Here is a 14054-nt window from a genome sequence, read left to right on the forward strand (position 1 = left end):
ATAGTGTAAGCAGCATTTTACTGTTGTAGCTGCTTGAGGAGGAGCTAGTTTTACCTACTTTATATTAATTTGTTTTATCCAGTGGTCCTCAACCTAGGGGTTGTGGCTCCTCCAAAGAATTACCAGATACAGTATATCGGCGAGGTCATGAGATGATTAATGGCACAGGACAGATGAAAAACAGATACATAAACGTGTATTCATTCATCATTTCTCAAACCTTTTTTGTAAAATATATATATTTTATCTCTTTGGAAATTAATTACTTAAATGACACCATGTGAGAAGTTTAGAGAAATCAACTCTATCTAAAACATAAAGGGGCCACATCCCAAAAAGTTTGGAAACAACTGGTTAAATATTGAACAAAGCATTTCATAAGATGATGAACATGTTTCAATGTAAAAATGGAAGACAGATAAATACAGTGAAGTAAAAGATAATAGTAAAAGTACAATGTTTCTATAATGTAGCATAAAATGGAACTGCTCAAGTAAAAGTGAAAACATTTTTTTAATACTTAATACCTACACAATACGGTTTTCTTCCCCACCTTTAAGTTGCAAAGAAGAATATTTACCTTACATTGTGATGATGTAAGTTAGTATAATGGTTTCATCATCTTGCTTCAGGACATGTTGTGGAAGAAATTTGCACATTCACACTCCGCCTCCAGTGGCTGCTGTCGGCTCTCCACGACTCTTTTGATCAATGTTGGGCCTCATTTTATAATTTTATGTTGTTGATTGATGGATAGATTTATTTGTACTCCCCCACACTGCAAATACATTAAAATCCTTAAAAAGGCACCTACTCTTGCCACCTCATAGAATATGTAAGAATCTTTAAAAATGCACATTTAGTATGACTTTAAAGAAATTCCATACAAGATCCCCAAAATTGTCTACTGCTTCCACACAATACAATCCAAATCAAAGAATTGTCTGATGACCAGAAACAAAACCATGCTATTGCAGGGATTTTCTTTCATTCTTAACTAGGCAACTACAATCAAAAACAATTGATAGGGACAAGTATAAGATACAAATCAAACTGTAAAAGCATAAAAGGAATTATAACTACATTTCGTTATACAACCCTGTGTTGTAAAATGATTAATATATCTACCTTGTAACCTTGTACCTTGTATGTATTCTTGATACACAAAAATAAGGGCAACTGTTTTTTTTATAAGCCAGTTACAAAAGCAGTAAACCTTTAACATTCTGTTGTAATCAATTATAATATATCAATACAATACTATAAGAAATCAAAAGTACAATTTCAAAATCAAACCATAAAGAATAATCCACTTACTACCTTTACTAACAAATCACAATACCAAAAACCACGATCACATTATTACAGGCATTTCATTAATTATTATGCTGTTAAAAGTTGTGACACAAAAACTACCCCTTATGTACAGTATCTGCCAACAGTTATTTTCCCACTGTGCCTTTCTCTTTTTATTATAAGATAAAATAAGATATTCCTTTAAGATTATATCAAAGAAGCAACAAAAGAAAATTATACAAGAGAGCTGAATGAATCAGCCAGAGGAAAACTAGCTGGATGGGTCCATGTGCAGAGGCAAGATGTGGATGGGAGAAGACACACATCAAGGTATCAAAAGCATTAGTGCTAGCAGGAGGGTGAGGACAGGAGAAGACACCAGACCAGGACAGAAGCCAAAAATGCTGTAGGAACAAAAGAATGGATAAAATAGCATGATTCAATGAGGGTTTTGGCACATGCTTTTTCATAGTGAAATGTAGTTTGTAAAGACATTGACCTGCTTATATCTTCATAACAAATAAAATAAGTGCAAATGAAAATGTGTGAGTAAGTACCTGTCATCTGTTGTTTTAGGAGGTGGACGTGTGGTGGTTAAGATCCTGTAAAATACACAGCATCATGAGTAAGACATATTGAAATCTTATTTCAATGTAAAAATCTTTCTCATATTGTAAAATGAGAAGTGCTGAAATGTACTTGATTTGATAACAAAATGTCCTACTGTGATGAGCATGGGCCTTTATCCACATCCTTAGGAGATGTAACCTTCACTGGTCCCACTTTAGGACATGGTAGAGTACTTCCATTAACTAGAGGAGTAAGATCTAGAAAAAAATAAATAAAGTTTCAGTCGTGTTATACAACAAAACTTCAACTAATATGTAAAGAGATTTAAACATTTCAAACATGTTTGCTGTATAATTCCAAGCAATTACAATCCATGTTAGCAGAAAAAACTTTTTTATCAGCCTGCCTTCAAATCTGAAGACGAAAACGGCACTCCCTCCCTTGAGGAAGTCTCTGACTTTCAATTCTTCCGCAGTCGCAAATATTTTTCTGCCAATCAGAGGTCCACCATAGATGGTCTCATTATTCTCATCTACATATGGAGTTCCAATCTCACGAGGGTTGTCCCAAAGAAAGGTACCATCTTAGAAAGCATATACAAGAGAAAATACTGTTACATATTTTGCGCTAAAGTGGTGACTTTTTTTTTTACAGGATTTTTTCATGTTCGGTGAAACTTACCACTTCTGACTTCCAGGTCACTAGTGATGCTCCTTTGCTTGGACATTTGCAGCTGGATGTTGGGGTTCTGATCCAGCATTTGAAAGGTCACCTGCCTTTGTGGGAGAGGCCACTCCAGCTTGTCATCATATTTACCAGACAAGAGTTGCACAAACACCCCGAAATATGTATTGTACAGCACAGTCCCAACAGCGTAAGCATAGCCCCCACTGGAGTACTGCCGTTGACTGTATAAAGTGGTTCCATATTCACTTGTGTTCAAAACGTTCGCGAAATCATTAATCTGCATGGTCACATGAGGACATTCAGTCTCAGACAGATTTATGTCATCAATTGAGAAGCCGCCTGAAGAGCTTCCTGCTCCTTTACGAATCTCAAACTCCACCTGGAAGTGCTTGGTGGCATTCAGGGAAACATGCTTGACCTGCCAGTGAGATGTTGGTGGACCTGCAGGACGAGTTTGGTGATGACAAAATTGCATTACATGTATATCAATGGGTGATTTGTGTGCATAGTGTAGCCTTCAAACAAAAACAGTTTCAAGTAGCATTTAGAGCAGATGATATGAGATAATCATACAACTTTACATTACCAGTGATCTGTTCCATGAGGCGCAGGGTTCCTGTGGAGTCCCATTCATCTTTAAACTCTCTGATCCAGATGTTAAGTTGGTCTGACCCGTTCCCACTGTGGTAAAAGTAGAACTGGAGACACTGGATATGACATTCCCTTTTGGCACTCATTCTCTGGGTCTCCAGCCAAGCTGAGTCTCCCTCCTGACCTGATACTGTGCTAGCATGCATGAAGTAACCATCATCTTGACCTAGAATGTTGTTATCCAAGATTAATGTGTTATAGCAGACCTTCATCATTATCGTTTCTTCTCATTATTTTTTTGTTTTTGTTTTTTAAACATCCAACAGTTAAAAGAGGAGAAGACATGTAGGGGAAAAAAGAATGACATGCAAGAGATTGGATGAGAACAGGGAATATTGTAGCTCATGATCAGCGCCTTAACCACGAGACATGGCACCCCAATAATTTTATTTCATTAAAAAATAAACAACTTTGTAATTCTGAAATATTACCATGATGATCACCATTGCCATTGGGTAGATTGGTGTGGTCAAAGTTGGTTGGGCTCAACCAGTTAGGACCCCCGTAAGCTTTCGTTACCATTTCCCAGCTAATGAACACGCGTGAACATCGATTCATTTGACACATGGCCCGTTAGAACAGAGCTGCAGTGCATCTGAAAATGCAATGTTGAAGTCTGTAGGTGCGAGAGATAGGATTGAAAATGAGCACTGCAAAAACTCAACAAAGCCATGTGACCAGCTGATGTTTGCATCTGTCTCCTAGCCAGCAGTCAACATGTGGCTTCTGTTAACCATACAGATGATCTTTTCCCTTAATTTATCTTCAAACTTTAGCCACAGAGGTGAACATTGGGGATTATAAATTAATATGAAATTATTTTTTAGCACACCCTAAAAAGTTTGTCAAAACTGACAATTCCTCACTGTTTGATCAGGGAGCAGATCAGAAAATGCACCTATGAAAGTAATTTTCTAGACCCTGATTCCTTTATTGAAACACAGAGTTCCTAAAATGTTCCTGTCTGTGGAATAACGGTAATTACATTTCACCACGAGATTTGGACATATTTTAATCCAGTTGAAATAAACAATCCCAAAAACTATTCCTAAAACTGGGTCTTGGTCACTTTAAACTCAAGCTCTAAGTATCTAGTTTTTAGATAACAGATGGGCTGTGATACATGGAACTCTTTCCACTAGAGGAAGAGCTCATGGAACAGTCAGGGGAAAATGGCAGCTGAATCTCTGTCTCACTTTTTCGTCCTTTTTAATCTTTTCTATCTTTAGCTAGCTTTATCTAACTTTATTTATATTTAAAAAACCGTACTTGATTCTTGTTAATGTCCAATGCACCAAGGCAAATTCTTGTATGTGTAAAAACATACTTATGCAATAACAGATTCTAGTATTCTGATTCTGAATTTCATGTGTGTCATCCACTTTACTGCATTTGTAAGAGAAGGTCAGCTCCCAACCACATCACCCTGGGAACTTACTTTCCAGTCTTTGACCAATAACATCTCCAAATTTTGGTCTTTGGTGATTAATTGTTGACCCATTGCCATCTGCTGAATGCATTTTTGCCGTAGTGCATCACTGACCAGTAGTCATAACGGAACTCCCCGTTGGTGTGCTTTCTCTCTGGCCTAACTTTTTTGAGAAATTAATGCTCGCGACGTACCGATTGACACATATAAAACCCACCATCAATTACGGCAATATGTATTCAAAAGAAAACACTGAGAGCAGCCATAGCTTTGTTTTAAGAAGAGTTGACTAGACAAAGAACTACAACTCAACATATCAATCAAAATGTTTAAAAATAGAAGAAATGAATCATGTACACATTGATCAGGCAAATTATAAGAAGTTGACAAGTGAAAACATAAATTGGGACCACACAAACACTAATAATGAATGATTATAATAATATCAGTAAATATTCATTAATCTTTTTGAAATAATGTATTTTATTTATTAATTCATTCTAGTGCGTTTAAATATACTTAAGTGTTTACATAATTTGATTCAATTGATGCAAATAATCCTGCTTTTAATTACTAAATTAAATGTATGTTTATCGTATTTCCTGTTGGATTCATGTTATGCCACTTTAAACTCCTTCCAGGTCCTGCATACACCTCACACATAACAGAAATGATTATAGATTAAAGTCTTAATGAACCTTCTTTGATGTTTCTCGAATGCTAATGGTCAAATAATCATCTCTGTCATATCGGACTTGCTTCATAGGTAGAGAGCCAAGAGCATGGAGGTAACTCATGTTCAAACAGTCCGAGATCTCATCACAGTTGGTCCCGATGGAGAGTTCTGTCCGTTCGTTGAATACTTGCCAATATGAAAAAACATTAGAATTGAAAAAGCACTCGTCAGTAACGGACACATTGATATCTTTATGTCACTGACCTGACAAAAGCTATTGTATCAAATCCGTGCACAGAGAGCAAGTTCAAAATCTGTGCATAAAGAACAGTCTACATAACAAGAACATTCATATTTATGCAAAATAGATCACAAGCATAACTTCATGCAGCAAACGATGCAAAATCTCTCCATTCTACAATCCATCTGGATATGCACATACAGAATGCCCAAATACCGTCAACTACATACTTCTGAAAGTCTTAGTAGGCCTAATTAGATTGTTAGTGCTTGTGGGCAAAAGTAGCAAACCTAGAGAATAAATACAAAAAAACTGAAACAAGAAAAAAAACACAATTCGCCATAACTTTTTGACAGAATATAATATTCCTCAGAGTCCCTTGTTTGAAGTCAATGCATGACTTCAGCTGAACTGGTCGTGGGCTTTCAGGATAACCCCTTTAGCATTCATCTCTTTCATTGTTCCATGAGAATTTTGTTTATAGAGAAGAACAAATAAATGATCAACACTTACAAATATTGTGGGTTATTATGAAGAAAGATAAATATATTTACCAAGGTCTTTTCCTAGAACATATGGGACTGGAGATGTCCAAATAGTATGTCCCTATCATTAATAGCACTCCTTTCTTTGGCTTCAAAATAAAATATGGGGTAAACATAAAAAAATAATATATTTCATTTATAATTAAATAATTTTGTACAAAAAATGCCCAACTCAACCATCAGAATATCATCGTTAATACCACCGTGACATAAAGAATAAAAAGTTGGAGAAAGTGAGAATCAATGACAATAGTTATTTAATAGATAGTAAATAGTTAATGACAACATATTATCAACTACAGTGAAAGGTGCCTCTGTCGATATGAATTTGACAAAAACAATCTAACCACAAGGTCCATTTAATGATATTAGGATGTTTAACTTTACCCTTGTTTACATCTGTTTATGTCCTTGTCTTCACCAATGTCTACAAACACAGGAATGGTTTCTTCAATAAGTAAGACACTGATCAGTGAAAAACAATGAAATTATATTCATTTATCAATAAAATTAATATCAACTTACTGCAAATCTATCCATTCTGTAAAATAAAAATCATATTTGATCACATTTACCAAATATTATATATACCATATGCAATGATAGTAATTCTTAGACTATACAGAAAAATGTAAGAAAGCCAACTTATTCGTAAATTCTATTTGCTGAATATTAAAATATGAAGTCAGATGGTTACAATTTGTCCTCACAACTACGAGTATTCCTCAAATGTACCTTAAATTTAATTCAACATTTTTAGAATAAATTACTTCATTATATCGTAATCGGCTAGTTTTGCATCAACAAATTACGAAGCAAAGTACAAGCAATACTTACTGGTTTTAACTGAGAGCCAAGTGCACAACAAGGAAGATGAGGCCTTTCATCCTTGTATTAGGTCTTGGACCACACTTAAATCATACAACAGAGATTATATGAAGAAACATGATAGATATGCTATTACTGAAATGCAATTATGCTACATTGAGATAGATAGAAAATGCCCAACTGTTCTACCACCGCAATTGTCTTCTCCTCAACTGCACATGAGAAGCTTTGGCTTTGACCTGAGACTTTTAAAAGGGAGTGTGAAGACGCTAAAAACAGGTTTTAAACATTCCAGACAATTGTAGTCAAACAGTTTATCATGCAAATACTATATAATTGCTGCTTTGGTCGCAGTGTTGTCAAGATGAAATTCTTTGTCACTGTCACATGGTTTGTCAGTAGCAGAGATCAGTCAACACTCAGATTTGTTTTTCAGGTCTCTTTAAGGTTTTATTTATCCATGTGAAATGGATCAGAATTACAGCAATGATCCTGCTTTGCTGGTGATATTGATGAGCAGTTATTCTTTCATTTTCACTTGCAGAAGGGCATTAGCTTCTTGATTGCTTTTGTGTTTCTCGCTGTGTAATTAAACTTCACAGTAAACTCTCTGTCCTGCAGTAACACTTGAGACAAATTAATTGATGTCAAATGTTCTGTATCTGACAAATATTACTCCTTCAGGGCCTCAAGATGAGAGAGACTTAGAACAAACACAAATTTCAGGTGAAATGAAAACCTAAAAGATTTACATGCAAGTCTTAAAAATGTGCATGTTTGAACTTTATTTAAATGTTTGCAGACTTCAGGTGTACCCTCCATTTATTCTTATGTACATTGATGTATATTCTGTTCATCTGCAGGCTTTTTAAGCCAGGTTCAATCTGTTCATACAAGATTGTTAGAATGACTGGGTGCGGTTGTGGTTATACAAACATGTCAATTTTAGTACACTGAGTCACCTATGAGCACAGCAACAGTTTAGCCCCTGTCAAACAAGACATTTCACATACCAACTTTTAGAGACACAGTGAGGACCTTTTGTTTGACTGAATACAGTTCACTACATAACAAAATCGTGATCAAATCTTTAAAAGAACACCTCTTGGCTTTAAGGAATGGTGAGACTTTTGCAACATTGCTAGTAGGTTCAAAAAAAGGCAACGTCAGCCTGTAGGCTGATGGGTTGGTCCACCACTTTGATCCAAACTGAAACATCTAAATCACATTTGTATAAAATTGCCATGAAATTTGAGATCCTCTTGCTTTTCTGCTCACACCATCATGAGGTTAATTTGTGATTTGGATTGAAAAAGCCTGCTGGTTTTAAAGTTGCAGATCATCAGAACTAATCAAACAACAAACAGAAAAAGAGACTTGTGCACTGATTTCTTAGGGGACAGAAAAGACAGAAAAGATAATTCAAAAAAGTGTGACAGAAAAAAAGAATTGTTCTTTCTACAAAGTAGAAAGAAAAGATAAAGTAAAAAGACTGCAAACAATGATGAGAATGATGGAACGTAGTTGTGTGGGTTCTCATGCTGTCAGACTAGGTATGTTGTGGTAGTAATACAGGCCTTTCCACATTCATATAGAATTACATCATATCGTCATGTTCCACTAAGCTGAGCTGCATGGTGATAAGCATATGTTACAGACAAGACTGGCTCAAGACAGAAATGCAACACAGGCACTAGTTGTTATTGTTAGAATCGCATACTTGCTACCAAGAAGACGGCTTCATTTAAAAGAAATTTGTACTGCAATCCTGTAACATTATGACAGAACCAAGTTGAGGAAATCAAAAGCCCTTTTCAAACACCTCAATCATAAATCCTTAGGAATTCCACATGTTGGTGTCTTACAGCTGGAACATTTAAAGCAGTTTCTTGGTAAGTTTATTGAATGAAATAAAAACTCCATAAATGACAATTATTGGTAAACAAATGACTTATCCTAAGTCTAACATTCTGAAGGGAAAGAAAGTGCACATGAGTATTGTCATAGTTTGAACTAGTACCATGGAGTTAATTATTCTGCTAGCATCAGTAAATGAGAAGATCACAACCAGATGTGATTATATGCAAACCTTTTAACATCTTTGTATTTTTCTTTATATTTGTCTGTCAGTCACTCTTAGGGTTGGTTTAGAAAGGTTCCCTTGTCATCTGTCTGCATCAGAGTCACGTGGCTCAAGTTGCACCACATCTGAGGCTTAGGAAGGTCTGACCCACTCAGTTGAAGACTTGATACATCTATAAGTCACAAAAGAAGTTAAGTGTTTCATATTTCTTAAGTTTTATCCATAGGTTTTAGCTTGGGCCAATGTCAGAAACATGTAACATAAAGATAATAATTAACATTTTGTAAGATGCCAAGATCATACAATTTGCAAAGTTACCAAATGTCAGGGTAAGTTGCACACAAACATGAAAATGAAAGTATTTTTCCATGATTGAAATAAATGAATGATGAAAATGTCAGTATGAAAGTCTGGGATTTTTAACTACTACAACACATACCATCAAAGTTAAGGAGAAAGAAGACGCTGCCTCCAGCAACCAGAATGCATCAAAAGACAGGAATGTCCTGTAGCTGTAGTAGGTGTGGACTAGCATAGTACAACTCTCCATTGGTATCAATTCAATTCAATTCAATAATTCAATTCTAATTCTATTCATATCAATCAATTCAATCATTTTATTGTTATACCCATTCATAACCAGAAGTTATCTCAGGATACTTTTCAAATAGAGCGAGGTCTAGCCGAACTCCTTATAAAATTATTTACAGAGAACCCAACAATTCCCACCATTACCAAGCACTTGGCGACGGTGGGCAAGGAAAAACCTTCTTCTAAGAGGCAGAAACCTTGGACAGACTCTCAGCTCTAGGTGGGTGGTCGTCCTGCCTTCGCAGTTGGGGGTGAGGATGAGGAGGAGAGGAGAGAGAAGAGAGAGAAGAGAGACAGAGAGGAGAGACACAGCAGAGACAAAGGTGGCAACAACCTACACTAATAGTAGTGACTGATGATGATGAACATGAAGAAGATGATGACGACGACAACAACGATGGGGGACAATGAGCAGTGATTATAGTAATAATAGTATCTGTGAGACGAGAAAACACAAGAACTCCGGGGAAGAAGTGAAGTTAGTGTCACTGATCACATTCCTTGATAATTGACTGATAATTATCATCAATTATCATATCATAATTTCAAGACATATTGAATAATATTTAGTATTTTTGTGAGATATCAAGTGCTATTCACTCACTTGCAGAACATTCTCTCTGATTCTGATCTGCTTCGACATCCATAGCTGGATGTGGTGACTGTGGTCCAGCAGTGAGACTGTCTCCCCTCACTGTGCACATGGCCACTGGAGTTTGTCATCATGCTCTGTGGACAGTCAAAATGAAACTCCAAAGTGATCGGAGTAGAGATGCAGCAGGAGCTGGAGCCCGTAGCTCAGTAAACTTGTGCCAACATTTCTGATGTGAGAAAGTCAAAATACTGGATATGCCAGACATGATGTGGGCATGATATTTCAAACAGGTTGATATCATTGACTGAAACCCCCCATAGGAGTTTCCTGTTCCTTTACAGACCTCAAACTCCACCTGGAAGGTCCTGGTGGCAATCAGGGGAACGTGACGGACAACCAATGAGCTGCTGGTGGACCTTGAAAATGACCATGAATACAGTATAACTGCAAAGTCATGCTCTCACTGGAAGGGCTTAAAAACAGAAATGATAAAATGTAAAACCTGATCTGCCAGTAGGTCCTCCAAAATGTTACACACTGGACCTTTAAGGCCAGATATAGGATTAAATAGATCAAAGCTTACAGAATAAGTCACTTCTATTACTTTGGATTGAATTGCATTGTTGCAACACACAATGGAAGAGGAATGTAAGTGATAATGCGTACTACGCACGCACAGCGTTGTCGAACACATAAAACACATGACAGACAGTCTACCAGACAAAGATTAGCTCTCATGTTATTCATGTTATGTCACATTGAAATGTCACATGTCAAATACCAAGACTACATGCCTGCCTGTTTGCTTCCTGTTCGCACACACACACACACACACACACACACACACACTGACACATGCATGCACACATACACTTGTTGAAACTTAAAGTACATCCGTCCCTGAGTGAACCACCAGATCATCAGAAATCATCAGTGCTGCTAATTTGAACAATACCTTTGTTGACATGGTGTACATTGGACCTTCAACATAATCCTTATCCCTCTTAGTGTTAAGGTGCTCTTTAAGGTGTTGATTACAACTACCTTTGTTTGAACCTTCTGCACTGTATATATATAAGCCTGTGTATGCATCTGATAGTTCTGGCTGTGACTCTGCATTAGTGCTCTCACCTCGCACATAAACTATGATTTTTTTATTTTTATTTTGAGTTTTTTATTTTAATTTAAATTGATTTATCATTATTATTACTATTTGTTCTTCTGGCCTTGAAGGATCAGTGTGTAAGATTTAGTGGCATCTAGTGGTGAAGTTGCAGATTGCAATTAACTGAACACGCTACAATATGTAGAAATCTATTGAAGACTTTTGATTAAGAATAGTTTAAAGACATTGTTGGTTAAAAGACGTTTGAAGTTGACCTTTAAACGTCACGCTATATATTACTGTGCCTTGTGTTTTGTTGGGCATTTTTTTCCATTGTTACCTCAAAGTGATAACAGTTGTTGCTGTCACTTTGTGCCAAGATAGAAACAATCAAGCATAAAATCAAGCACGTTTATAAATTCAGTTTGATATTTCTCTCAATCAGCAGTAAGTGCACTAAGTCAGATAAATGAATTGATTGATTCCTCTAACATCATCTCTGTATTCTTTATAGCTAAATCACATCGTAAGGGTCAGAGTCTTTGGTACAGAGATGAAAGTAAATTATAGTAAACAAAGAATTATCTTATAATTTCAAATTACTACAGAAAAAGCATGAAATGGGTTTTCTTTAGGCAACATTTTGAGTGGAACAAAAATTGTATTGACAGGTCCCAACTACAGCTTTAAACTAATCATCAATACAGTTTCCTACAACATATTTTCAACAGAGTGGCCAGGTGGTTATAGTAAGCTTCAATGGTCACTGGGTTGATACAGAATATTTTATTGCAAAAAAATTAGAGTCACAGAGACGACTGAACCTGCTCTTTCTTTCTACATTTCCCTTTATAAGACAGAGACTGCTATGTCACAGTTTCACCACTTGGTGGCAGTGTTGCCTCTTCTATTTACAAGTATACAAGTAAACTTCAAGTACCTCGAAATTGGATTTAAGTTTGAGTAAATGTATAGTTATTTTCCACTACTGCCTACAACTAAACACTCTACCACCTGTTTAGTGCTTAAACCAGTACTGCAGAGATAAAGATAAATGTCCAACCTGTGGAAATCACCAAAGCCACTTATATGAACTGCAGTGTTCAAAATACGTAAGTTGGCCTTAGAGCATTTTGCTTAGAATCGCTCTCCAACAAGCACTACTTTTGTGAAGCTCAGTTTTTGTTTGGGTTGACTGGAGCTGTTGATTAAAGGTTAAAATGTACATTTCAAATACTGGCTTCACATATTTATTGAAGGGATGTTGGATTGGATTATATCTGAGGTGTCCTCCTCATAACCATCCTGTTCTGAAACCAGACCAGGTGATAGGAGGACAACAAAGTAGATTAAACATAGCTTGAGAGCATTTACAGTCACCCGTTGACACAAGACAGCTATCATCTGCTTATCAAACCAGCAGCAATAGTCTAGTAACATCTTATCTATATCAAAACAACACTGAATCTCTGTTTAACATTACGGTGATTAAGGCAAGATGCGTCTTGTTCAAAGAAACTTGAATGCGTCAAACAACAACTCCCTCCTCTCCGTGGTCACGTTTCAATGGGCCAGACATCAGTCTAGCCTCAAGTGTAAAAAAGTGGCCGTTGGGACCGAGGCCCTAACGATGCCTTTTGGCTGTTTTGACTGATAATGCAGTGTGAATAGTTGTTCTGAGTGCCCACACAAGTGCTAATCAGGTATAAAACAGGCTGGAACATGAAAATGTGAGACCAGATTTGCATTTGTAAAGATTTACAGAGCTTTGCAGTAGTTTGACTAGTTTGTGTCTCATTGAATGAAGCACTCCAAATGCAGCAATTACTTTAAGGGCAGATCCAATTCTAAGGGACTTACAGTAAAGCAAAAACCTAGGCTATATCATATAAGTGGATGAATATGTATGAATGTATTTGGATAAACTGTTGATATTCATAAACTTCTTTTCTGCCATCAAGTCTTCTCTCTTTAAAAACCCTCAAGAATTACCTATACACCTTTTTTTTTTATTGCTGTTTTTGCGGTCTCTGTTTTGATGTGACCAGGAAATACATTGTGTGTGTGTTGTGTTGTGTGGTGTGGTGTGGTGTGTCAATGTATGTGTGTATGTAGTATTGTCATTGGACTCTGACCCTCCACGTTGGATGCTGGCACTGTCAATAAGGGGAGGATAGGGCTTTGTGTTGTAGATTTGCAACAATAAGAGGTTGCACAATTTTAGTTTTTTTTATGACAGAAAGAATTCTGTGTTGTTCAGAGCTCCATCAAAAGAAGTAAGCAATTTTAAATAGAATCAAATAAGAATGCATTTGTTTGCCTCTCTCCCATCACATTTGTCATGCATGTTTCTCACAGCCTTTTTTTGATTTTAGAGTTAACATCAGGAAGGTGCAGTTTCATTGCAAGCGTTGACAAGTAAAAAGAATAAGAACAATAGCCTGCCTCTAGTAGGAGACGAAACTGTGACAGGACCCAGGACATGTTAAGACAAGGTAGATGAACTCAAAATCCTAGTTGCCTCCTGGGAAAATAAAGCAGCACATGTCCCACTGTGGCTTGTGACAACAATAGAGGAACTACTGTATATTGTTTATGTAGTAATCATACTTTCAGTATTAGTATTTTCAGGATGGCCTGTTGTAGAAATATATATATATATTTCTTGTGATTAGGTTTCTTGTAGATTTACATATTCTGTAAAAGACTGCAAAGAATACAAATACTGGTCAAATTTATATTTTCCAGATTCATCCA

General features: G+C 36.4%; 1 pseudogene; it reads right to left on the reverse strand.

Moving 5' to 3' along the window:
- Positions 1–2016: 2016 nt before the first annotated feature.
- On the reverse strand, positions 2017–6009 carry LOC118335807 (annotated as a pseudogene).
- Between the last annotated feature and the right edge of the window lie 8045 nt (positions 6010–14054).

Source organism: Morone saxatilis, unplaced genomic scaffold, assembly GCF_004916995.1.
Source record: "Morone saxatilis isolate NCDOM2014 unplaced genomic scaffold, NCSU_SB_2.0 Contig24, whole genome shotgun sequence".
In the NCBI taxonomy this organism is placed as follows: domain Eukaryota; kingdom Metazoa; phylum Chordata; class Actinopteri; family Moronidae; genus Morone; species Morone saxatilis.